The following is a 24,952-nucleotide window of genomic DNA, read 5'->3' on the forward strand; positions in this document are numbered from 1 at the left end:
TCAGTGATATAAAAACCTATGTGTTTTAGGATGCCAATAACTATTGTAATGTTGAAGAGAATCTGAAGAAATTTCAGATTTTTCTCAAAACTGCTAATGATGGTAGTCTAAATGTGCCACTTACCGATGCCCGCTATAACGTTTTCATGGTACTTGAACGGTATTTCCTGTATAAAGATGCCCACGACCCCTGAATAACATCCAGGTCACGGCCATTCCTTCTGTGCGTCCTATGCGGCCCCGCTCTTGTGCACATGGCATAGCGTGCCACCCTGCTCCTATGCCGATATGTGCATGGAGCTAGGGATGGGTCTGAGTATCTATGCTGCGAGTCTAACAACCTAGGGAGCGCGCACGAGGGGCGGCATAATAATTAAAAAAGGGGCAGAGAGGGGTGGGAATAGGCAGCAATTGACTAATGAAGAGGCAGAGCTATGCCTCTTCCTGGTAGCATATTCTGCAACCTAATGGGCCATGGAAAGTAAATTGAACATTTCTGTGGACAGGATTTCTTGTTTTTCCACTGGGATGAGGAGAAACACTTAGCAGGGTATTGCTGAAGGGGACTGCAGTGTAAAAAGAGAAAAAAAATGCATCAGAGTCTCTTTAAGCAGGTCTAATTTGGTCTTCCTGAATCAGAAGGTATTTGCAGGTATCCATCTCCAGATGATCGATAAATTACCCAGACAATGAATTACTTCAGGACAGTACGCAAAGATGCAAATCATTCCTTCAAATATATATGAATTTATAGGAGTCCAGACAATGTGCTGATGAAAAAACGCTGGAAACAGCTGTGTGCACTTATATGCAGCGATCATAAGTGTGGCCAACTCAACCCCTCCACTGAACAGCTGCTCCGTAGCAACGGAGGCCAGCATGAAGCTTGTCACCATTTCTTCTATTCCCCACAACAACTGGAGCCTAGAAAGTAAGCCAACATCCCAGGGTACTGACAGTAAACTGACATCCCAGGATGCTCTAACAATATAAACTGACATCACAAGTTGCTCTGAAAATGAACGAACATCCCAGGGTTCTCTGACAGGTAACTGACATCCCTGTGTGCTCTGAAAGTAAACTGACATCCCAGGCAGCCCAGAAAGTAAACTGTCACATGATCCCAGGATGAAGCAGCATACATTCAAACCTATTACTTCTCTATGGTTGGTTCCCCCCCAATATAGCTCCGTCCTGCGTTCCTCCAGCCGTATATGCACCAGAATATAGACGCAGAAGTAATGTAACCAAACACTGTCGCTCTAACAAAACTATCACCATGTAACAAAGGAGAGATAATGATGATCTGATATGTTGGGGATCCCTCATCCAGTCCACAGGAAATGCTGCACCCTTTCAATAATACAATTATTAGTGTAAACCTGTAATTAATATGATTATAATGGATATGTAATAAGTTAATGAATGAGCTCCGACACTCACCAGACTGCACACTCCCTGCACTAAGTTGCCTTCACGACTTCCTTGCTTGATGGCTTCCTGGTTGCTACAGTAATATGGCTTCGGCTTGTCACCAGTCTGTCCTTACACCGGGCACCTTATAGTGTATTTTAGATAGATTTCCCGTTTTCTGACGGCTGCTGTTCCTCAAACGTAAATAATTCTGAACGAAAAAAGTGCATTTCTATTTCATTTATCCCTGAAGTTAATAAACCACAAGGGTATGGCTGCCGCGCTGCGGTACCGAGGACATTATTCCTCCTCCTTTTACATTTCCGGTAACAAGAGTCTGCGCGAGAGTAGACAGACACTAGGTAGAAACATGTTCGAGTATATTAATGTCCTCATTGTTGCGACCATTTTGTGGTAGACAAATGTGGAGCTGCAGCTGTGGCACCTCGGTACCTATAGCCGCTTACAGTATACTATCTTACAGAACTAAATGCATCTAATCTTTCCAGGGCTACCGCTTTCTACATAATCAGATCTACATTTCCCCACTCATAATCTATTCCTATAATGGTCATATGAGGAAACATCATTATGATTATCATCTTTAGATTGTAAGCTTGCAGGGGCAGAGCTGTCTCACCCTTTTGTGTCTTGGAATTTGTTATTCATTTGTAGCTTCCACTCTCTTACACATTTTATTCATCATGTTACAGAATTAATAATTACAATGACAAATGTATTTTGTACCAGTGTTCATATTTGATATATTCCATTGTCTGTATTATTATGTACCCCATGTTTGTTTCTTACTTTGTACAGTGTCACGGAATAGCTTTATTATCAATCAAAATAATACAATTATGGACTATATATAACCTGTCTAGACCATACCTCCCAACTTTTTGAGATGAGAAAAAGGGACACTTAAGCCACACCCCTACCGCACCCCTGGTCACACCCTTACGACGCCTCTAGTCACACATACCATAAAGATTTCATAAGAAACATATGTTGTTTTATAATTCAAACCACACTGGTCCTTTCTATCCTGGTTCATATTCCTTCATATTAACATTTTAAAATTAGTAATATATCAATTTAAAGGTTGGGAATAAAGTTTAGAGTCAATCAAAAACATTTTTGGTATAGAAATATATATATTTACATAGCAAGAGGGACAAGGTCCTGAAAGAGGGACAAATGAGGGTGAAAGAGGGACAGGGCTCCGAAAAAGGGACTGTCCCTCCGAAAAAGGCACAGTTGGGAGCTATGCTAGACGTCTCAGTTCTGTTTGAAGTACCTTTCCAGGCAAGTTGTATTAGTCTCTGTGAGCTACCTTCCCCAACCGCTAATCTTTGCAAGTTATGGAAATGAATCACCTAACCTGCTAGTTATTTATTAGCTAATCACGGAATTTGAGCACAGATAGAAGCAAGCTCTGGGGCAGAGCTTGATTTTATCTTTGTACAAATTCCTTGAATTGGGGCAATCACTTATACTGGTCTAAAGCTAGCTACACACATGCATGCAATCACTGTCCCTGATAAGATTTGGAATAGACCTCTTGGGCAACATTTTGGAGACTGATGCTTTACAGACATGTTACTATCCTGTAGGTTAGCGCTGTGTTCTGTTACTATGGAGTGATGACGAGCACTGCACAACAGCAGTAAAGGACAGATTGTATTAATCTGAGACACAGCTATGCGCTTTGAGTCCTATGGGAGAAAAGCGCTTTATAAATGTTATTGTATTGTTATTGTATTGTATTGTAAGGAGGGAGAACAGAAGTGCCAGACAGCATTTGGCCAAAATTATCAGCTTAAGACGTCAAGGTTCACTAACTTGTTACAACTACATGCATGTAGAGAGATTTTAAGGCAAACCTGTGAGGTTTGCATGGCACAATTTTAGATATTTACTTTGAGGGTGAAGCTTCTGGATCCTAAAAAGGCTTCCCCTGTTCTTGTACCTTAGCCCATTCCAGCAGTGGGATCTCCGAAAAGTAGCTTCCCTGCGCATGCACACTAGCAATTACCCACTCTGGCTCCTGAGGACTCTGTGCCTGCGCAGAGGTACGGACTCGATCCGGCCCAACTATTTCCATAGAAAGGCAAGCGGACAATGCTAGTGCGCCTGCGCGAGTTGTCAACAAGCTCTTTTTTGGGGGTCCCAGTGCTGGAAAAGGCCATGCGGAAGAGAACAAGGGAAGCCTTCCGAGGGAAGTGCCAGCGGTGGTTCTCAACCTTTTCCAAGCCGTGACACATAATGGCTTGTCCAAAGTAATCCTAACGTTCACGTCTCTGCTCTTGTTGGCATAGTGGCAGCTGTTATTAAGCAGCTGTTACTGTTGCTGGCATATTGGTGGATGCTAATCAGTGTCTGCTACTACTTCTGGCATAGTGGCGGCTGATAATAAGTGGCTGATACTGCTGCAGGCATTGTGGCAGCTGCTAATCATGTCTGCTACTACTGCTGGCATAGTGGCAGCTGTTAGTGACTGGCCATTACTGCTGCTGGCCTAGTAGTGGCTGCTAATCAATGGTTGCCATTTCTGCTGGTACAGTGGAGATCGACAATCATTGCTAGCAGCTAGCACAATGGTGCCTCCTGTTGCTGCTGGCATAGTGATGGGTGCAAATCGGTGGCTGCTGCTTGTCAGTGATAGCTACCGTTATGCTGCTTCTGGCATTAACTTTCTTCCATCCCCATTGGCCTTTGTGTGTCTCTCCCTCTGCTCCTCCTCCATTGGTGCAGCTTGGTTAGAGCCGTGTACCCGCTCTGGCTTCCACACAGCTGCTCATTTGATGCTCTGCCTGCCACTTTGCCTCTGCTTTGATTAGAGTTAGAGCAGGGCTACAAAAAATGGCCGCCAATGTCCACGAATGCGGACACCGGTGGCCGTTTCCTTGTAGCCCTGCTCTAATTACAAATGGAGCAGAGGAGGAGTTACAGGCCAAGTGCACACCAAAAACCCCTCGCAGATCTGCAAAACACTAGAGGTTTTTGAAGCAGATTTTCAGAGCCATTCTAGGCATGTTTAGAGAGGTTTTCTAAACATGCCTAGTGTTTTTGGGAGCGTTTTGGTGTAGCAGATTTCATATGTTGTTACAGTAAAGCTGTTACTGAGCAGCTACTGTAACAAAAACGCCTGGAAAACCGCTCTGATCTAGCGTTTTTCAGAGCGGTTTGAGCTTTTCCTATACTTTACATTGAGGCAGAAAAACCTCAGGAATCTAAAAAATGCTGCAGCCCTCGAGTTTGCGTTTATGGAAAAAAACGACCCGCTCTGGTGTGCACCATCCCATTCACTTTCATCAGCAAAGCGGTTTTCCCCCTGCAAGTGTTTTAAAAAAAACGCTTCAGAACCGCTCTGGTGTGCACCAGCCCACAGAGTTAGCTGAACAGCTAAGAGGGAGCCAGAGCGGGGACAAAGGGAACACAGCGATACATACCGGCGGTTGCTGCGACATATGAATGTGTCACGGTACATAGGTTGGGAACCTCTGCCCTAGGGGACCTTTTCTCAGATCCCCTTAAAAGAGAAAGACATTGTGGTGCCCAGCCCTGTCACTAGAGATCGCAATTCCCTTTTAATAGCGCTAGAGTTTTTAAAAAAAATATTGCCACTACACATCAACCTCTTTCCGGAGCGTTTTCCGGAGCATTTTTTATAACCTGCAATCCCTGAATGAAATTGCTTAAATTGCTCCAGTGGAATCACGGTCATTGAGTTATGTTAGTGAAGTGCTTTTGTAATCTACAGTTATTCCTAGAAATTGCAAATCACTGCTGTAAGCGCTCTAATGGGCCCCAACTCTGACTCCGTACAAATAACAAGAACATTTATTGTATATGCATCTTAATGGGTTCGCAATCTATTGCAAGAGATTTCAGTTTTAATAAAGCAGCCATATGCCTTTATTGGTTTATTATTGATTTGGTCACATGATCAGTTTCCTTGCTCTTAAAGGGCACCTGTAAGTCTCATAAATGAAAAAAGCCCGATCCAGCACTGGTAACAACAAAGTAGTTGGCGCTCCTGCACAGACACAGTAGTGGCTTTCCCTTCAGGCTCTGCAAGAAATAACCAAGCCTGATCAGGTACACTCTTCTGCACAGGTGTGATGCGTCTATGCAGTAATGCGGATCCAATCGGGCTCGGCTGTTTCTGCCGGACAACTTGTAAGCAAAAAGGATTGAGTCTGACAAAGGCTGCACAGCCAAAAACTTGCTCTTATTCTTTTAAAGGACCTCTGCCTCGAAAATATTAACATTTATAATATATGTAAACATATACAATTAGGAAGTATGTTTTTTCCAGAGTAAAATAAGCCATAAATTACTTTTCTCCCATGTTGCTGTCACTTACAGTAGCTAGTAGAAATCTGACAGAACCAACAGGTTTTGGACTAGCCCATCTCCTCATGGGGGGTTCACAGGGATTTTTTTTTTATTTTCAAAATGCACTTAGTGAATGGCAGTTGCTCCATCCAACTGCCAAAAAAGTGTACGGTGAGCAGGGAGGCTGGTCAGCATCTTTGTATACGGTAAATCTTTTTCAGGGAGTGTCTTTATAAAGATTAAATGCCTTGCTGAAAATCCCCCATGAAGAGATGAACTAGCCCAAAACCTGTCGGTAATGTCAGATTTCTACTACTTACTGTAAATGACAGCAACATAGGAGAGAAGTAATTTATGGCTCATTTTACTCAGGAAGAAACACACTTACTTATGTGTTATTATTTATTTGTATGTGTTTTAAATTTTAAGATTTTTGAGACAGTTCTTCTTTAAGTTAGCCAATAAATGGTATCATCCGATTGAAAACTTTCAGCTTTAACAAGAAATAAAACACAGAAACATGGTAGCAGCAGCTTTAAAGCAAGTCTGAAGTAAAAATTAAAATAAAAAACAAATACTCACCTAAGTAGAGGAAATTCTCTGGGTCCTATAGAGCCTTCCCGTTCTCCTCACAGTCCCCTCATTCCCCATGCAGGCTCCTCCGTCCAAATCTCCTGCTGCAAGAGACTTTGGAAGTCTTTGGAAGCACTCGGGTTTCTGAAGACCAGCAGCTCTGTACTGTGCACGCGCAAGTGCACAAGAGAGGGCGCTTGGCATGCGCAGTATGGAGTGGCTTGTCTTTGGAAGTCTGAGTGCTTCCGAAAACTGCCGAAGCCCAACCAACGCAGAAGAGAACAGTCCACAACAGAACAGTCATGGACTGCTAACGGTGGAGCCTGCGGGGGAGTGTGGAGACCAGGAGGAGAAGGAGAAGGCTCTATAGGATTTTTATTTTATTTTCATTTCAGACTCCCTTTAACATGAAATTCCATGACAGGATATAGTCATAAAATACTCCGTTTATCTGAAGCATCTACCCATGGCTGCGAACCTACAGTTCAATAGGTTGAAAGCAGAGGGGAAGAAAGAGTTCCTATGCCTAGCGGTCCCGGTGGAGATTGCCTGAACTGTTTGTCCAATGTTTGATGGAAACCGACTGAAGAGGTAGAGGCCTGGATGTGATGGGTCGGTGGCGATCTTCCACACTTTGGAGCACCTTTTTGGAGTAGTAGAGAAGGTCGAGTGGGGGATGGGGTTTCTGAATGATTCTCCCCGCTTATCCGTTGAATTACCTGTGTTGGAATTTTGGAGGTTTCGACCAGGTAACAGATGACACATCGGCTAAGCCTTGATGAAACTATTATTTAGCACTTTATCAGCCAATAATTCATTCAGCCTCCTTAGTGGTAACCAGGGGTGCTCGGATACCACTTTTCAAAATCTGAATTGATCCGGACACCCAGATATCCGAGTGGAGGTATGGATTTGGAGTTGCACTTAAAATTAAAGTGGAAAAAAACATTACAGGCTGATCCAACTTTGATGTAATGTCCTTAAAAGAAGAGAAATGAAGCTGAGTAGAGTGTGTGGCCTCCACGTACCTGTATGACCTCCTTACAACACCTGGGCATGCACTGATGAGGTGGCAGATGGTCTCCTGAGGGATCTCCTCCCAGACCTGGATCCACCAACTCCTGGACAGTCTGTGGTGGATGGAGCGAGACATGATGTCCCAGAATTGCTCAATTGTATACAGGTCTGGGGAACGGATGGGCCAGTCCATAGCATCAATGCTAGACCTGTTTATTTTATCATTTACTGCTCTCCAGCACGGCACTTGCCTCCATTACCTGTCGCTCCTCATTACTATACTTTGTATACTCGGGGCTTGCTATGAAGTCATTGATTAACTTCTGAATGTATTTGACACTAAGCGCTTATACAGTGTACCACTGAGATAACATAGCATATTATTGATTTTAGGGTCCTGTTGGCTAACGCTTGCTTTTTAATTGTATTTAATTGTCTTTCAGATAAATCCCTAATAAAACTGTGATTTGTTTGGACAATAAGTATATTGTTTGGATTATTATTTGGTGCTATGGATACTTTTTCTTATAGTTTGTGACTGTGTCTTCTCTTGTCTTCCAAGCTAAAATCTACAACCGGTGATGCTAAAAACAGTACAACTCACCATATTACAAAGTAACTGGACTGATGCGATTGGTCAGTTCTTCTACACATTGGGTGACATTGCCCCAATTTATATGTGTGCAGTGGAGACTTATACATGACTGATGTGAGTACTTGGTTCTAAGAACTGGTTCATGGAAGTGTTCCTTATACATGTTAGAGCTACGCAATTACAAATAACAGCAAGGATAGCCAGTGGTTCTCCTCCTTATTATGGAATTGTGCTGTGCACATTTATTGTTAATTAATCATGAAAGCATTGTAGCCATATACTGTAAACTGAGGCGCGAGATGTTAGTTCAGTGTATCAACGATCTTTTGGATTACAATACAGCAACATGATTCCTGGACATAGGCTTCAATTCATCAAGCATTACCGCATTCGGTAATGCTGAAAACAGCTGACTTAACGAAGCACTTTAGAAAATGTTAATTCATCAAAGCTGTTACCGAATGAGAAGCTGAAATGACACAGCAATGAGATAAATTACCGACATGTGCTCAACAAATGTTAATTCATCAAGGTTCCCACATTCGCTAACACATTCGGTGTTTATCTCAAGCTCTCCCCTGTCCTTACAGGCTTCGAAAGCCTTCTGTGTGAATGTTTTCATGATTAGCAGGAGCAGGCAGCCAATAGAAACAGCCCCTGTTCTCCTGCAAGTGCCGCTGATAGGTCACACAGGCTTCTCCACACAAGCTTTCAGACCCCCCAGGCAGTGAGCAGAGAGAACGGGTCAAAATATATCCCCAGATTCCCTTCGGTGGTGTAACCCTTTCAGGCCCTGTTTGATAATGCAAAGATGCTGGTGGTGAAATCACCAAGCATGGCATTTGTAATGTCTCCAGGAAGTTCATCTACGTTGTGGCAAATAAATAAAATGTTAAGAAAGACTGATCGACAGATTCAGAGCAGCAGAGGCAGTATAAATAACAGTAACTATAACACCTTTACATCTAAAGGGATGTCTGGATGCCTTCTATTGTTATCAGCTTGTAACAACACAGAGACATTCCAAGCTGCTCTGCACCACTCTGCTGTTATCGAACAGCCTTTGATGAATTGAAGCCTAGTAGTTCGGTAACTTAACGAACCTCTACCACACATGGGAAAATATTGATGAATTAGCACAGTGAAGTGTAAAATACCGAATGCGGTATTTTAAGGACTGGGGTTTTGTTATCGAACACCCTTTGATGAATTGAAGCCATATTCTCTATAATTTTTAGCTTACCCCAAAGGACAAAGGACATATTTTTGCAGTTTTTTGCCTGCATGCTGGACTCTGTAATTCACCTTCTGTGCACACAATGGAGGTCTTGTACTTTCTATGTGTGTGTTTTAGAAGACATTATAGGCCATTTTTAAGATAGTATAATAAAATGCCATTTGGTCGTCTTCTTTATTGTGCAATTTTGTGTAGTGTCTTTTTAGGTTGTTGGTCCACTATGTAACCACTGTTAACTACTTCCGCCGTATAAGACGCTCCGGAATATAAGACGCACCCAAGTTTGGAGGGCAAAAACCAGGGGAAAAAAAAATACTAAACCTGGTGCGTCCATATTCCAGGAGCGTCTTGTACATGTCCTTCTGTGTGTCCTCATGTGTGCTCCTGTGCTTTCCATATCCCCATGTGTCCTTCTGTGTGTCCTCCTGTGCCCCCCATGTGTCCTCCTGTGCCCCCCATGTGTCCTGTGTGTCCTTCTGTGCCCCCTCATGTGTGCTTCTGTGCCCTCCATATGTCCTCCTGTGGCCCCCAATGTGTCCTCATTTGCCCCTCATGTTGCCTCTGTGCCCCCATATGTCCTCCTGTGGCCCCCCATGTGTCCTCCTGTGGCCCCCCATGTGTCCTCCTGTGCCCGCTCGAGTTTCCTGATCCCCCCGTCCCCGAGTGTCAATAGCGGCAACTTACCTTTAACATGCTCCCGCGCCGATCCCGGATAATTGCGCTGCCCCCCGATAGCATGCGCTCTCTCCCCCTTGCGAATCTGGCCCCCCCGGGTGTGTGAATCAGCAGCGGCAGCTGTGATGATGCACAGTTCAAGCCAGTCACTGGAGCGCGAAGTGCCGGGGAGAGGGATGTCTCCATTCATCGCGGGCGCATTGTGGAGGTAAGCTGCCGCTGCTGATTCACACACCCGGGGGGGCCAGATCCGCAAGGGGGAGGGAGCGCATGCTAACGGGGGGCAGCGCAATTATCCGGGATCGGCGCGGGAGCATGTTAAAGGTAAGTTGCCGCTATTGACACTCGGGGACGGGGGGATCAGGAAACTCGAGCGGGAGGGAGGGAGGAAGGCAGGCACTGAAAGGCAGGGAATCCCCGACGTGGCGGCGGGTCAGCGGTTCTGTATCGGCGGGCGTTCGTAAGTCGGGGATTCCCTGCCTTTGCCGTATAAGACGCAGGGACTTTTTCTCCCTATTTTTGGGGGAGAAAAAGTGCGTCTTATACGGCGAAAAATACGGTATGTTGTTAACTATGCACCATGTGTGAAGAATAATCGGCATTCGCCCAAAAGTCATTCGCCCACAGTCAGCACCGATCCTGGGCTGGAGAGAGAGCCAGAGTTTCTCTTTAACATTGATTTGGAAAACCCAGATTTTTTTTTTTTTTTATTGGGAGATGCTAAGCCTTCCACAGGAAGTGGGGGTAGAAGCCTTAATGGCACAGCTTAAAGTTTACTTGAGACATGTAGGGAATTAAAAATTATACATAACTGGAGATTCCTCTAGGCTGATCACGCCCTCACCATCCTCCGCCGACTGGATCATCAGGAATCTTGCCCCAAAAGTCGTCCAGTCAGGACCAATCAGTGCAGGTGCATTCTGACCGTGCGTGCTCCCGCTATAGGGAGCGCTCTGTGTCTTTGCAGTAGTACTGCACAGGCACAGAATTCTCCCGCCGACGGGAGCATGTGGGGGAATCTGCTTGCGCAGAATGCCCTGGAACGGAGGACTTTTGAGGACAGATTTCAGACGATCCAGGTGCCGGAGGAGAACAACGAGGGAACTATCACCCTGGAAGAAGCCCCAGGTATGTTTAATTTTTTTCTCTCTTTGCCATCTCAGGTTTACTTTAATCCTGGAGGACCAATTAACTCCTCACCTCTTCCTGGCAGGCCTGGCTCTCCCTAAAAGAATCTGATAAGAGGTTGCAGAACGGGCTGTAAATCTCTCTCTCTGGCTGCATCTACAGAATACCAGAAGTGAGTGCAGAGGGGAACTGCACCTAAAGTCACCTCAGTCATACTTCATATAAGTTTATAATTCCATGTTTCAGTTAATGCCAGGCTTATGGAACTAAAGGTGCATACACACCCTATGATGAATGTTGCCCGTTGGGGATTGGGACCTGATTCCTCGGGCGACATCGGTTGGTCACGCTCAACAAATGCAAAGTCAACTGTTGATGGAGAGGTGCCTGCGTGACTTCACATGGCGAGGGGGCGGTGAGAGCAAAAAATTGCCCATCGCTCGTTCAAGTTTATCACCCTGGTGTATCGCTTGTGGGGCAGCAGTTGAGGGCTACTGTACACAGGCCGGATTATCTGTGACTATAATCACACGTGTGTGTACGCAGTTTAAGTGGAATTGTCACCGGGCAAAATATAAATGTGTCAGAACATTAATCCTCATTGTGGCCTATTCTGAAACTGAGATAAGAATTTCTCTGATATAAAAGATGATACACCACCAATCCTTGATATGTATGATCACCAGAGAACAGTTATCATACGCACTATCTGATGAATTGCCACAGTGATATGACATTTCCAGATATTTCATATCTCTTTCTTCCCTAAAGAGAGGGGGTGGATCTGGTTTAAAAGTCTGTAGAGTCCACCCCTCCCTCCTTCCAACTTCTCTCCTTCTAACTTCTCCGCAACAGAAAGATGTTGAAAACTCTGTGCTGTAGATCCGCAGGGTCCTTGTATGTTTGCTCAACCCTTGATCCATCAATCAGTAATCTATCTGCTGGCCTGAATGGACCATGAGCCCAGCTCCCAGTATTTGGAATCTTAAAAAACTTTCTTCCAACTTCTTGAACTTGCAATTCCAATGGGCAAGGTAAATCCATAGACTGTTCAGACTTTGTTCAGTTTTTCTATTTTATTTACCGATATTTTACTATACAAATCTCCTTCATCTGTTAGATAAGTTTTTAATTTTTTTCTATAATCTCCTATGTATGATTTTGTTATAAAATAAATGATTAAAAATATTTTCAGTCCAGTGCTGAATATCCTCTGCAAAGAATCCTGCCTTTCAGAGGGAACGCTAATATAATTGTTTTATTATTATGGCATGTCTAGTTAGGTTGTTGAAATAAGCTTTTTTCCTACAGAACAGTTACATTTAGAATCACGTCTTCTTACGCTCTTGTTAAGTGGTGGCAGCATACCCCATCTCTGAACGAGATTGCAGACTGTATTGAGTGTATGTACAATCTAAATTGTATTGTGTGTGGACCACCAATCAATCCAAAAGGTTACATTGTCTACTGTGCTGAATGCCTTCAGAAGAGCCCTAGTGACTGAGGGCAGAATGGCAAGCTGTGACAAAGAAAATAGGAATTGGATGGCAATGCCACACCACGCATGCATAATGAACCTAGTCATATTCAGATACTATACAGATACAGATAGATACTAGATCATATTACATCACAAAATGTGTATTTATTGAAAATAAGTCCCCCACCACACATTTTATTTTAAGAAAAAAAACCACAAGAAACCTTCCATTTTACAAGTGAAGCCTAACATGTCATATATAAAATCATTTATGCATGTACAGTACTTTAAGATCCTAATGCTAGGTACACACAATGCAATTTTCTGACAGATTTTCTGTCAGTTCGACTATTTTCAACATGTCCGATCTGATTTCCGATTGATTTTGCAATCAATTTTCTATAGAAGTGAATGGAAAATTGATTGCTAAATCGATCGGAAATGTTGAAAATAGTCGATTTGACAGAAAATTGCATGGTGTGTACCTAGCATAAGATTTGTAACTGGCCAGTGAGATTTCCAATCATATTAACAGACACAAGTTTTATGGGAAAACACAACAGCTCTATATTATTTTGGCAGACTGCCCAGAATCACGGATTGTTCCAATGTAATTTTTTCACTTTTGGTGAGCCCTAGTATAGTGGATTATACCATCTTCTGCAAATTAGTAGTCATTAGCTTAAAGCAGTAGGATCAGCCATACTATGCCAGGAAAAAAACCCACATATATAAGTAGATAAATACTTGATCTACTTACATAACACATGTATTATACTGTCCACGTTTTGATTTCAGTGAATGTTATATAGTAAATGACGAGAATTCTGTTAGTGGTGGGGGCCATGTCTTTTGCCCACAGTTAAGGCTAACTCGTGATGTCATTTCTGCCCTTTACTTTTTTTCTTGTCTCCTCCAATCGCTGAGTCGCCTCAGCCTTGCTTGTAAACACAAGTGAGTAGGGGATTAGGTTCCAGATAAGCAGCAGGCAGGGAAATAAAGGGAAGAGGAGGAATATAGTATAGATAAAAAAAAAAACCCAGCATGCAATTCTTTGGCACCGACTACTAAAGAGCCAGTGCTCCTTAAGTATGAGATAATTCTAAATCATAACAGCAGAAAAAGTTTTGAAAGTTTTGAATGCAGGATTAGCATCTTTATCACTTAATACACTCAGACCAGTGGTTGTTGAAATTTGATTTTTATGGTGACGATACCGCTTTAAGGAGAGGACAGTGCAGAGACAACAAATGAGCTTTGGTCTTTCTTCCCACTTCCACATAGCAACTATCACTAAGGTATACTAAACAAATATGGCGTGGTCTGCTTCTCAGCTCTCTGATAATAGGTAATAGTTGAGATGAAAACAAATACAACCTCATCATCATCAAATGTAGCAGATGCCAGGGGTGTAACAATAGACCCTGCAAGGGATGCAGCTGCAGGAGGGCCCAGAAGCCACAGGGGTCCCATCCTGAGAGACTGACAACTAAGGGCAAGGACAGAAAAAATGACTGCATCTGCTCAGCCACTGATAAGAAATCATGCAAAGATTTGTAGACATTCCCTAGTCAGAGTTCAGCAGGGTCTAGTGTAGAGCGCTGTTCTACCCCTCCCCAAGGGCGGTGTCATGTAGTGATTGGACCCCATCCAAAGTTTTGCAGGGGGGCCCAGTGATTTATAGTTACACCCCTGGCAGATTTATAAAATAATCATCTCATTGACCCTCTTGCCATCAGAATCTAGCCTAATTTTATAATAAGTAATGTAAAAAAATGGATAATGTTTCTCAGCTCCCCAGCATTATAGTTTATCAGTTGTTAATGAACACCAATGAGAAAATGGACATGGTCTCTGCTTTCAAAGGGAGTAAAGCTTATGGTTATAGAGAGTATTGATGGGAGATGAGGACAGTCTTCTTCTAAGCTCTCCGGTGAGTATTGGTGATACAGTAGTATGGAACTGTCTGCTTCCCTTATCTCTGGCATTTACATTTACTACTGTCCTTTGGTTGCTGGGAAGTGGATAGTCACTATAGAATAGTAATACACAGTATCTAGAGAGCTTGGTTATCCTTTCTTCCATTATTAATATTCACTAACGTTGTAAAGTTAACGACCAGCTAACGCCCATAGGCGTCAGCAGGTCTTAAGTGGGTTACCATGGAAACGGCCGCTCGATCGAGCGGCCTTTCCATGTTAGTTCACGGAGGGTGTCTCCGTGAACAGCCGGAGAGTAGTGTTGGGCGGACATCTAGATGTTCGGGTTCGGGCCGAACAGGCCGAACATGGCCGCGATGTTCGGGTGTTCAACCCGAACTCCGAACATAATGGAAGTCAATAGGGACCCGAACTTTTGTGCTTTGTAAAGCCTCCTTACATGCTACATACCCCAAATTTACAGGGTATGTGCACCTTGGGAGTGGGTACAAGAGGGAAAAAAATTTAGCAAAAAGAGCTTATAGTTTTTGAGAAAATCGATTTTAAAGTTTCAAAGGGAAAACTGTCTTTTAAATGCGGGAAATGTCTGTTTTCTTTGCACAGGTAACATGGCTTTTTGTCGGCATGCAGTCATAAATGTAATACATATAAGAGGTTCCAGGAAAAGGGACCGGTAACGCTAACCCAGCAGCAGCACACATGATGGAACAGGAGGAGGGTGGCGCAGGAGGAGAAGGCCACGCTTTGAGACACAACAACCCAGGCCTTGCATGAGGACAAGAAGCGTGCGGATAGCAATTTGCATTTTGTCGCCATGCAGTCATAAATGTAATACAGATGAGAGGTTCAATAAACAGGGACCGGAAACGCTAACCCATCACAGATGTTTATTGTTCATGTTACTTGGTTGGGGTCCGGGAGTGTTGCGTAGTCGTTTCCAATCCAGGATTGATTCATTTTAATTTGAGTCAGACGGTCTGCATTTTCTGTGGAGAGGCGGATACGCCGCCGATCTGTGACGATGCCTCCGGCAGCACTGAAACAGCGTTCCGCCATAACGCTGGCTGCCGGGCAAGCCAGCACCTCTATTGCGTACATTGCCAGTTTGTGCCAGGTGTCTAGCTTCGATACCCAATAGTTGAAGGGTGCAGATGGATTGTTCAACACAGCTACGCCATCTGACATGTAGTCCTTGACCATCTTCTCCAGGCGATCGGTGTTGGAGGTGGATCTGCACGCTTGCTGTTCTGTGTGCTGCTGCATGGGTGTCAGAAAATTTTCCCACTCCAAGGACACTGCCGATACCATTCCCTTTTGGGCACTAGCTGCGGCTTGTGTTGTTTGCTGCCCTCCTGGTCGTCCTGGGTTTGTGGAAGTCAGTCTGTCGGCGTACAACTGGCTAGAGGAGGGGGAGGATGTCAATCTCCTCTCTAAAGTCTCCACAAGGGCTTGCTGGTATTCTTCCATTTTGACCTGTCTGGCTCTTTCTTCAAGCAGTTTTGGAACATTGTGTTTGTACCGTGGATCCAGAAGGGTATAAACCCAGTAATTGGTGTTGTCCAGAATGCGCACAATGCGTGGGTCGCGTTCAATGCAGTCCTAGGCCGAAGAGGTCATAGCCTAGGGTCACAAAACCTGTTTATTTGGGCAATTTCAATGGTGGCGAGTCTGACGTACATAAATCGCAGCAATGGCCGTTAGCAACGTCTGAATCTCACGAAATGTCTCATGCAGGTAGAAGACATATTGTTAGACTTGGGCTCCAAAGATGGGTTCCCTACATCTCTGCAAACCAGAGTTACAGGGCTCCAAATTTGCTAAAATCCCCCATAGGCTTTCATTGGGCCTCCTATTTACAGTTCCAAAATCTCACATCTTTTCAAAGGGCAATTACTCAGCAGTGGCAAATTTTCTAGCATTGTAGGGACCCTTAGGGGGAACATGACTGGTGAGTTTCGGGCCCCTAGGCCAAAGAGGTCATAGCCTAGGGTCACAAAAACCTGTTTATTTGGGCTATTTCAATGGTAGTGATGGTGACGTACATAAATCACAGCAATGGCCGTTAGCAAAGTCTGAATCTCACGAAATGTCTCATGCAGGTAGAAGACATATTGTTAGACTTGGATTCCAAAGATGGGGTCCCTACATCTCTGCAAACCAGAGTTACAGGGGTCCAAAATTGGTAAAATCCCCCATAGGATTTCATTGCCTCCCTATTTCACTTTCCAAAATCTCACATCTTTTCAAAGGGCAATGGCTCAGCAGTACCAAATTTTCTAGCATTGTAGGGACCCTTAGGGGGAACATGACTGGTGAGTTTCGGGCCCCTAGGCCGAAGAGGTCATAGCCTAGGGTCACAAAAACCTGTTTATTTGGGCTATTTCAATGGTAGTGATGGTGGAGTACATAAATCTCAGCCATGGCCGTTAGCAACATCTGAATCTCACGAAATGTCTCATGCAGGTAGAAGACATATTGTTAGACTTGGATTCCAAAGATGGGGTCCCTACATCTCTGCAAACCAGAGTTACAGGGGTCCAAAATTGGTAAAATCCCCCATAGGATTTCATTGCCTCCCTATTTCACTTTCCAAAATCTCACATCTTTTCAAAGGGCAATGGCTCAGCAGTACCAAATTTTCTAGCATTGTAGGGACCCTTAGGGGGAACATGACTGGTGAGTTTCGGGCCCCTAGGCCGAAGAGGTCATAGCCTAGGGTCACAAAAACCTGTTTATTTGGGCTATTTCAATGGTAGTGATGGTGGCGTACATAAATCTCAGCCATGGCCGTTAGCAACGTCTGAATCTCACGAAATGTCTCATGCAGGTAGAAGACATATTGTTAGACTTGGATTCCAAAGATGGGGTCCCTACATCTCTGCAAACCAGAGTTACAGGGCTCCAAATTTGCTAAAATCCCCCATAGGCTTTCATTGGGCCTCCTATTTACAGTTCCAAAATCTCACATCTTTTCAAAGGGCAATTACTCAGCAGTGGCAAATTTTCTAGCATTGTAGGGACCCTTAGGGGGAACATGACTGGTGAGTTTCGGGCCCCTAGGCCAAAGAGGTCATAGCCTAGGGTCACAAAAACCTGTTTATTTGGGCTATTTCAATGGTAGTGATGGTGACGTACATAAATCACAGCAATGGCCGTTAGCAAAGTCTGAATCTCACGAAATGTCTCATGCAGGTAGAAGACATATTGTTAGACTTGGATTCCAAAGATGGGGTCCCTACATCTCTGCAAACCAGAGTTACAGGGGTCCAAAATTGGTAAAATCCCCCATAGGATTTCATTGCCTCCCTATTTCACTTTCCAAAATCTCACATCTTTTCAAAGGGCAATGGCTCAGCAGTACCAAATTTTCTAGCATTGTAGGGACCCTTAGGGGGAACATGACTGGTGAGTTTCGGGCCCCTAGGCCGAAGAGGTCATAGCCTAGGGTCACAAAAACCTGTTTATTTTGGCTATTTCAATGGTAGTGATGGTGGCGTACATAAATCTCAGCCATGGCCGTTAGCAACGTCTGAATCTCACAAAATGTCTCATGCAGGTAGAAGACATATTGTTAGACTTGGATTCCAAAGATGGGGTCCCTACATCTCTGCAAACCAGTGTTACAGGGGTCCAAAATTGGTAAAATCCCCCATAGGCTTTCATTGGGCCTACTATTTACAGTTCCAAAATCTCACACCATTTCAAAGGGCAATGGCTCAGCAGTGGCAAAACTCACCAGTCATGATCCCCCTAAGGGTCCCTACAATGCTAGAAAATTTGGTACTGCTGAGCCATTGCCCTTTGAAAAGATGTGAGATTTTGGAAAGTGAAATAGGGAGGCAATTAAATCCTATGGGGGATTTTACCAATTTTGGACCTCTGTAACTCTGGTTTGCAGAGATGTAGGGACCCCATCTTTGGAATCCAAGTCTAACAATATGTCTTCTACCTGCATGAGACATTTCGTGAGATTCAGACGTTGCTAACGGCCATTGCTGCGATTTATGTACGTCACCATCACTACCATTGAAATAGCCCAAATAAACAGGTTTTTGTGACCCTAGGCTATGACCTCTTCGGCCTAGGGGCCTGAAACTCACCAGTCATGTTCCCCCTAAGGGTCCCTACAATGCTAGAAAATTTGGTACTGCTGAGCCATTGCCCTTTGAAAAGATGTGAGATTTTGGAAAGTGAAATAGGGAGGCAATGAAATCCTATGCGGGATTTTACCAATTTTGGACCCCTGTAACTCTGGTTTGCAGAGATGTAGGGACCCCATCTTTGGAATCCAAGTCTAACAATATGTCTTCTACCTGCATGGGACATTTCGTGAGATTCAGACGTTGCTAACGGCCATTGCTGCGATTTATGTACGTCACCATCACTACCATTGAAATAGCCCAAATAAACAGGTTTTTGTGACCCTAGGCTATGACCTCTTCGGCCTAGGGGCCCGAAACTCACCAGTCATGTTCCCCCTAAGGGTCCCTACAATGCTAGAAAATTTGGTACTGCTGAGCCATTGCCCTTTGAAAAGATGTGAGATTTTGGAAAGTGAAATAGGGAGGCAATGAAATCCTATGCGGGATTTTACCAATTTTGGACCCCTGTAACTCTGGTTTGCAGAGATGTAGGGACCCCATCTTTGGAATCCAAGTCTAACAATATGTCTTCTACCTGCATGAGACATTTCGTGAGATTCAGACGTTGCTAACGGCCATTGCTGCGATTTATGTACGTCACCATCACTACCATTGAAATAGCCCAAATAAACAGGTTTTTGTGACCCTAGGCTATGACCTCTTCGGCCTAGGGGCCCGAAACTCACCAGTCATGTTCCCCCTAAGGGTCCCTACAATGCTAGAAAATTTGGTACTACTGAGCCATTGCCCTTTGAAAAGATGTGAGATTTTGGAAAGTGAAATAGGGAGGCAATGAAATCCTATGGGGGATTTTACCAATTTTGGACCCCTGTAACTCTGGTTTGCAGAGATGTAGGGACCCCATCTTTGGAATCCAAGTCTAACAATATGTCTTCTACCTGCATGAGACATTTCGTGAGATTCAGACGTTGCTAACGGCCATTGCTGCGATTTATGTACGCCACCATCACTACCATTGAAATAGCCCAAATAAACAGGTTTTTGTGACCCTAGGCTATGACCTCTTCGGCCTAGGGGCCCGAAACTCACCAGTCATGTTCCCCCTAAGGGTCCCTACAATGCTAGAAAATTTGGTACTGCTGAGCCATTGCCCTTTGAAAAGATGTGAAATTTTGGAAAGTGAAATAGGGAGGCAATGAAATCCTATGGGGGATTTTACCAATTTTGGACCCCTGTAACTCTGGTTTGCAGAGATGTAGGGACCCCATCTTTGGAATCCAAGTCTAACAATATGTCTTCTACCTGCATGAGACATTTCGTGAGATTCAGACTTTGCTAACGGCCATTGCTGCGATTTATGTACGTCACCATCACTACCATTGAAATAGCCCAAATAAACAGGTTTTTGTGACCCTAGGCTATGACCTCTTTGGCCTAGGGGCCCGAAACTCACCAGTCATGTTCCCCCTAAGGGTCCCTACAATGCTAGAAAATTTGCCACTGCTGAGTAATTGCCCTTTGAAAAGATGTGAGATTTTGGAACTGTAAATAGGAGGCCCAATGAAAGCCTATGGGGGATTTTACCAAATTTGGAGCCCTGTAACTCTGGTTTGCAGAGATGTAGGGAACCCATCTTTGGAGCCCAAGTCTAACAATATGTCTTCTACCTGCATGAGACATTTCGTGAGATTCAGACGTTGCTAACGGCCATTGCTGCGATTTATGTACGTCAGACTCGCCACCATTGAAATTGCCCAAATAAACAGGTTTTGTGACCCTAGGCTATGACCTCTTCGGCCTAGGACTGCATTGAACGCGACCCACGCATTGTGCGCATTCTGGACAACACCAATTACTGGGTTTATACCCTTCTGGATCCACGGTACAAACACAATGTTCCAAAACTGCTTGAAGAAAGAGCCAGACAGGTCAAAATGGAAGAATACCAGCAGGCCCTTGTGGAGACTTTAGAGAGGAGATTGACATCCTCCCCCTCCTCTAGCCAGTTGTACGCCGACAGACTGACTTCCGCAAACCCAGGACGACCAGGAGGGCAGCAAACAACACAAGCCGCAGCTAGTGCCCAAAATGGAATGGTATCGGCAGTGTCCTTGGAGTGGGAAAATTTTCTGACACCCATGCAGCAGCACACAGAACAGCAAGCGTGCAGATCCACCTCCAACACCGATCGCCTCTAGAAGATGGTCAAGGACTACATGTCAGATGGCGTAGCTGTGTTGAACAATCCATCTGCACCCTTCAACTATTGGCTATCGAAGCTAGACACCTGGCACAAACTGGCAATGTACGCAATAGAGGTGCTGGCTTGCCCGGCAGCCAGCGTTATGTCGGAACGCTGTTTCAGTGCTGCCGGAGGCATCGTCACAGATCGGCGGCGTATCCGCCTCTCCACAGAAAATGCAGACCATCTGACTCAAATTAAAATGAATCAATCCTGGATTGGAAACGACTACGCAACACTCCCGGACCCTAACCAAGTAACATGAACAATGAACATCTGTGATGGGTTAGCGTTTCCGGTCCCTGTTTATTGAACCTCTCATCTGTATTACAATTATGACTGCATGGCGACAAAATGCAAATTGCTATCCGCACGCTTCTTGTCCTCATGCAAGGCCTGGGTTGTTGTGTCTCAAAGCGTGGCCTTCTCCTCCTGCGCCACCCTCCTCCTGTTCCATCACGTGTGCTGCTGCTGGGTTAGCGTTACCGGTCCCTTTTCCTGGAACCTCTTATATGTATTACATTTATGACTGCATGCTGACAAAAAGCATGTTACCTGTGCAAAGAAAACAGACATTTCCCGCATTTAAAAGACAGTTTTCCCTTTGAAACTTTAAAATCAATTTTCTCAAAAACTATAAGCTCTTTTTGCTAAAAAATTTTTACCTCTTGTACCCACTCCCAAGGTGCACATACCCTGTAAATTTGGGGTATGTAGCATATAAGGAGGCTTTACAAAGCACGAAAGTTCGGGTCCCCATTGACTTCCATTATGTTCGGAGTTCGGCCATGTTCGGCCCGAACCCGAACATCTAGATGTTCGCCCAACACTACACGTGACCCGTTCGGCCAATCACAGCGCTAGCCGAACGTTCGGGTAACGTTCGGCCATGCACTCTTAGTTCGGCCATATGGCCGAACAGTTTGGCCGAACACCATCAGGTGTTCGGCCGAACCCGAACATCACCCGAACAGGGTGATGTTCTGCAGAACCCGAACAGTGGCGAACACTGTTCGCCCAACACTACCGGAGAGCCACCGATCGCGGCTCGCCGGCAAAATGTAAACACGCGGGGAAGAAATCCCCGCTGTTTACATCATACGGCGCTGCTGCGCAGCAGCGCCGTAAGGCAGATCGGCGATCCCCGGCCTCTGATTGGCCGGGGATCGCCGGCAAATGATAGGCTGAAGCCTATCCTACAATGCGCAGGACGGATATCCGTCCTGCGCCGCTCACAGGGGGGGGGAGAGGGACGAATCGCCGAAAACGCTGCGGAGGGGGGCTTTGAAGAGCCCCCCCTGCAAAGCGCAGCAAGCCGGCGGCGATCAACCCCCCCCCCCCCTAGTAGGACATCCCCCTAGTGGGGAAAAAAGGGGGTAAGTCTGATCGCCCTGGCTCTATCCTGATCTGTGCTGCGGGCTGGAGAGTCCACGCAGCACAGATCAGGCAAACCACCCCTGGTCCTTAAGTGGTTGGTTACGTTCGGAAAAAGATATGAAATTGGCCTTAATTCACCAAAACCTGTTCAGTAAAAAGTCCATAGGAGATAAATTATCTCATGTGGTAAAAAAATATTGTATTGATAGATCAGTTTGGCCTACAAGTTTCTCACCAATTTATAAAAAATCTTGGCATTAAGATCATGAGGGATACATCTTAGCTTTATCATTTAAATATCACCCCTATACTTAAAGTGGTATAAAAACCCAACATAATATTCAATAAAAACATGTTTTCCTACTTTTTATATGCCTTACGGTTAGCAAATTTGCTTTTGTGCATAAGTATTATTATTCATTTAGAAATTATACGTTCCTAAAGTACACTTATTTTACTCTGAGAGATGACTTTGCATTTTATTTATAACTGCTTTATTCATCCTCTAACTTAATCAGAAAGCATTTATGCTTGTCTGACTTTGTTCAGCAGAGCCAGCAGTGTGAGAGAAGGCTTTGTTTACATTTCTCACTTGATACAATTAAACACAAGATAACATTATGTAAAGTTCGGAAGTGGCCAGCTCTGCAGGTACAGAAGCCTCTAAAGCCTGTGTTAACCCTTCTAATTAAGTTCTAGCAAAAAAAAAAAAAAAAAAAGCTGGTTGTATATAATATGCTATAAATAATCTATTAAAAGTAGAAATGCTGGGTTTCATTCCGCTTTAACAAAATAATGATAGAGTTGTCTAATTGGAAAGAACTCCCTTATTATGCTTTTGGATAGATGTCATTTGATAAAGATACTTTTTTAGGCTCCTATACCCTCTACAGACCTTACCACTTTTGTTGAGATGCAGAGACTGCCAGCTGTTGCAAAGAGCTTTCATTTCATTCTTATGGAAGGGAAAGCAGGCTAGAATACCTTTCAGACTCTTGAAGAATTCTAAGGAGAACATTGAGGCCAGTTTTCCTAATGTGCGAGCTTATAAACTGGTGTCTATACTTCGTCATGCTAGAGACTGGTTGGCGAACATTGAGTTCTATACAAATACGACTTTAACCACTTAAGGACTGCAGTCATAAAACCCCTTAAGGACCAGAGCCTTTTTTCCCATTCAGACCACTGCAGCTTTAACGGTTTATTGCTCGGGCATACAACCTACCATCTAAATGAATTTTACCTCCTTTTCTTGTCACTAATACAGCTTTCTTTTGGTGCTATCTGATTGCTGCTGCGATTTTTACTTTTTATTATATTCATCAAAAAAGACATGAATTTTGTCAAAAAAATGACTTTTTTTACTTTCTGTGCTGACATTTATCAAATAAAGTAAAATTTCCTATACATTTGAGCGCGAAAGTTATTCTGCTACATGTCTTTGATTAAAAAAAAAAAAACATTCAGTGTATATTTATTGGTTTGGGTAAAAGTTATAGCGTTTACAAACTATGGTGCAAACAGTGAATTTTCCCATTTTGAAGCATCTCCGACTTTTCTGACCCCCTGTCATGTTTCATGAGGTGCTAAAATTCCAGGATAGTATAAATACCCCCCAAATGACCCCATTTTGGAAAGAAGACATCCCAAAGTATTCACTGAGAGGCATGGTGAGTTCATAGAAGATTTTATTTTTTTGTCACAAGTTAGCGGAAAATGACACTTTGTGACAAAAAAAAAGGAAAAAAAAAAGTTTCCATTTCTTCTAACTTGCGTAAAAAAAAATGAAATCTGCCACGGAATCACTATGCTCCTCTCTGAATACCTTGAAGTGTCTACTTTCCAAAATGGGGTAATTTGTGGGGTGTGTTTACTGTCCTGGCATTTTGGGGGGTGCTAAATTGTAAGCACCCCTGTAAAGCCTAAAGGTGCTCATTGGACTATGGGCCGCTTAGCGCAGTTAGGCTGCAAAAAAGTGCCACACATGTGGTAATGCCGTACTCAGGAGAAGTAGTATAATGTGTTTTGGGGTGTATTTTTACACATACCCATGCTGGGTGGGAGAAATATCTCTGTAAATGACATTTTTTTGATTTTTTTTTTTACACACAATTGTCCATTTACAGAGATCTTTCTCCCACTCAGCATGGGTATGTGTAAAAATACACCCCAAAACACATTATACTACTTCTCCTGAGTACGGCGATACCACGTGTGGCACTTTTTTGCACCCTAACTGCGCTAAGGGGTCCAAAGTCCAATGAGTACCTTTAGGATTTCACAGGTCATTTTGCGACATTTGGTTTCAAGACTACTCCTCATGGTTTAGGGCCCCTAAAATGCCAGGGCAGTATAGGAACCCCACAAATGACCCCATTTTAGAAAGAAGACACCCCAAGGTATTCCGTTAGGAGTATGGTGAGTTCATAGAAGATTTTATTGTCACAAGTAAGCGGAAATTGATTTTAATTGTTTTTTTTCACAAAGTGTCATTTTCCGCTAACTTGTGACAAAAAATAAAATCTTCTATGAACGGGTATTCCGTCAGGAGTATGGTGAGTTCATAGAAGATTTTATTGTCACAAGTAACCGGAAATTGATTTTAATTGTTTTTTTTCACAAAGTGTCATTTTCCGCTAACTTGTGACAAAAAAATAAAATCTTCTATGAACGGGTATTCCGTCAGGAGTATGGTGAGTTCATAGAAGATTTTATTGTCACAAGTAAGCGGAAATTGATTTTAATTGTTTTTTTTTTCACAAAGTGTCATTTTCCGCTAACTTGTGACAAAAAATAAAATCTTCTATGAACTCGCCATACTCCTAACG

At 43.8% G+C, this 24,952-nt stretch overlaps 1 protein-coding gene across 2 annotated transcripts in view; it reads right to left on the bottom strand.

Moving 5' to 3' along the window:
• The window catches only part of LOC137534379 (zinc finger protein 585A-like), a 178,093-nt gene extending 176,378 nt beyond the window's left edge, over window positions 1-1,715 (bottom strand). Inside the window, exon 1 of one of the 2 annotated variants that reach the window (XM_068255861.1) lies at window positions 1,444-1,715. The gene's annotated coding sequence lies outside the window, so the exon portion shown is untranslated. The remainder of the gene's footprint in view (window positions 1-1,443) is intronic. The other variant, XM_068255860.1, reaches the window with a different exon arrangement.
• Between the last annotated feature and the right edge of the window lie 23,237 nt (window positions 1,716-24,952).

The sequence above is a fragment of the Hyperolius riggenbachi genome, chromosome 10 (assembly GCF_040937935.1).
Source record: "Hyperolius riggenbachi isolate aHypRig1 chromosome 10, aHypRig1.pri, whole genome shotgun sequence".
Taxonomy (NCBI): Eukaryota; Metazoa; Chordata; class Amphibia; order Anura; family Hyperoliidae; genus Hyperolius; species Hyperolius riggenbachi.